The sequence below is a fragment of the Acanthisitta chloris genome, unplaced genomic scaffold (assembly GCF_000695815.1).
Source record: "Acanthisitta chloris isolate BGI_N310 unplaced genomic scaffold, ASM69581v1 scaffold19664, whole genome shotgun sequence".
Lineage (NCBI taxonomy): Eukaryota > Metazoa > Chordata > Aves > Passeriformes > Acanthisittidae > Acanthisitta > Acanthisitta chloris.
In genome coordinates, this window is record NW_008667931.1 from 13,088 (window position 1) to 15,568 (window position 2,481).

Here is a 2,481-nt window from a genome sequence, read left to right on the forward strand (position 1 = left end):
AGTCTGTGCTTCAGAGTACAGAATCATGAGAGATTTAATAAAAAGCTCATTACCAGATAATTTCAACAGGGTTAAATGTAAAACCATTTTCTCAACCAAATTCTCAGGGACAGCTAAATGATCCTGGCCGAAATTCAGCTCACAAAAAAATCAACTGATCAATATATCTCAAGTCATGCAGCAGTACACACACTGGTGAGGGATATTTTAGCAGAAGTTGTTACAGTCTAGCAAAACACAGCTGGAAATAGAATATAACAGAATATTGCAAAACGGCTGAGCAACCTCATCTACAGGGAATGATATTTGCCTCCACTTATAAAATTGCAGTTCTTGTGAAGTTAAAGGCATTGGGAGAGGCTGAAACAAACAGATCCTTTTGTACAACTTGATACAATAAATCCTAGTACAGAGCCAGAACTAGAGCAATGCAGACATGATTCTGCAGGGACATCAAGTCATTTATTTCTTTGCTCTGCCCCAAGAGAGCCCAGAGCTTCAGACATGTACATCCACTCATACTTGGATACCCGAGGTGTGGTGGTCATTGAGTAACATGCATGATGGCCTCATTCCTAAACATTTGTTTACAAGTGGGGTATAGCAAGAGGAAGAAGGGATAGCAAGGCATTTCAACAAACCTCCTCTTCCAAGCAAGCATCTCACCCTGCTCAGCATTCCAGTTTTCAAGCTCCCCATCCCATTCCCTCTCTGTTCACTTATCTCTTACCCATTCCTCCCACATTCTCCCCATACCCACACCCCACACACACATTTCCCCACAAAGCACTTGTTCTCAGGTCCACATGCAGGTCGGACACTTCTGATGACACTGATGCCAGCAACACACCAACATGATGCAACAAACCCAGTGATGTTCTCTGCCAGCAGCTCTCAACCAGGGGCACACACGTCAAGGGGAAAAAAGGGAAAGGAAGAGGCAAAAGGGAAGAGGAGAGACTAAAGAACATGTAGGCCAACTCCTGCAGCTCTTCAGTTTGACTGGATATGCCTACAGTGTCCTTCCTCAGAGGTTCCCAAAAATCACTTCAGTACAGTGGGTTGTGTGAAGGATTCTGCAAAATTTACAAGGTTGTGCTACAGATTAAAAATATTAACAGTTGGAGGGCAAAGGTAAGGAAGTCCTGATCTAAATGGCAATCACCAGGAAACAGCAGAAAATGATAGAAAATGTCCTCTGATGCTAGAGCTGGGGAAAAAAATACATTACCTTCCCTAGAGTTGAAAGCACTTCAGAGAAGATGGGAGACACACTGATCTATACCTAGACTGTGAAGATTTCTCAAATGCCCAGATTACACTGGGATTATTGGGACTACTGGCTATCAAGTGGCCTACCAAGACAAGGGTAGACTTTTCTTTCTAGGGACTTGAGAAGGCCATTTCTCACTGTAAGAAAGTAGATCAGGCTTATTTTCTAAAAGCCATGAAACACCTTTGTAGTGCCTTACTTCCAGTGTCTGGCAACAACTTAATTTGGAGATGTTTTGGTAAAACGCTCCCACATGTGTTGGCCCTTATAGGATGAGGGGAAGAAACTGGACTGTGAGGGCCCCACACTAAAGTTTTCATTAAGGCACTACTATTTACAGCTTGTTTGATGTGTTGGCCGATCCCCCTAGGAAAATGCCAGTGCTAATTTTGGCTGAGCCTTTTTCAGCCCCCTGAGCAGCACCTTCATTCCTGCACTTGTTGCTTTGCACAAATTTAGCTAGTGCCACCAGTGTCAAGTGAGCTGGTCACCAAGATCATCTGTCCTACACATGTCCTCAGGGAGCACACACTGCCCACTCAAAGCAAATTCCTGTCTCCAACTGCTTGCTCTAGGAAACATAGGAAAAAGGAAGTGTGGGGTCTCTCCCCACTGACCAAACACAAGTACCACAGTAAAAGGAAGCCAAAACAAGGTCGTTGCTCTGCCTTTTTCCTTCCCATGAGAAATTGGTAATTGATGACAAATCCAGGAATATCAGGTGAAGAAGGGAAAGGGTGTCAACTTTCTTCCACAAATAGGGTCTAATGCAGTTACTGAGGCTGAAGGGAAAGTCAAAATCTCCCAGACTCTTAGTGCTACTAAGCTCTCAGGCCCTTCATGGGGCTGCCTCATTCTGGAAGAGCAGAGTAACATCTGCAGATGGGGTTCCTGTGTACTTGTAACAATCCTAGATGAGAAGATGAAACCTACTTTCCAATATGGTAAAAACAGACCAGTCAACTCCTGCCAAGTTCTCGTGTTAAAAAGAAAAAAAAGTTGGCATCTTGGCTAAGACTCACACAGAACCTTTTAGCCAAAAGTAATTAATTTTTTACCACCAAAGCATGCTGGAGAATTATTTTTTAAAAAAGAGTGGGTAAGAAAAAGAAGGAAAAAGACACCTCCATAACTAAACATATGGTGGCACAAATATGTTCTTGCTGCAGATCAAAGACTGACCAAGACCCCAACCTTCCTTCCCTACA

At 43.3% G+C, this 2,481-nt stretch overlaps 1 protein-coding gene across 1 annotated transcript in view; it reads right to left on the minus strand.

Annotated features, from left to right (window-relative positions):
• BIN1 (bridging integrator 1) overlaps positions 1-2,481 on the minus strand; it is a gene marked incomplete at its 3' end in the record, with an annotated part of 41,748 nt that overhangs the window by 10,003 nt on the left and 29,264 nt on the right. The window lies entirely within an intron of this gene.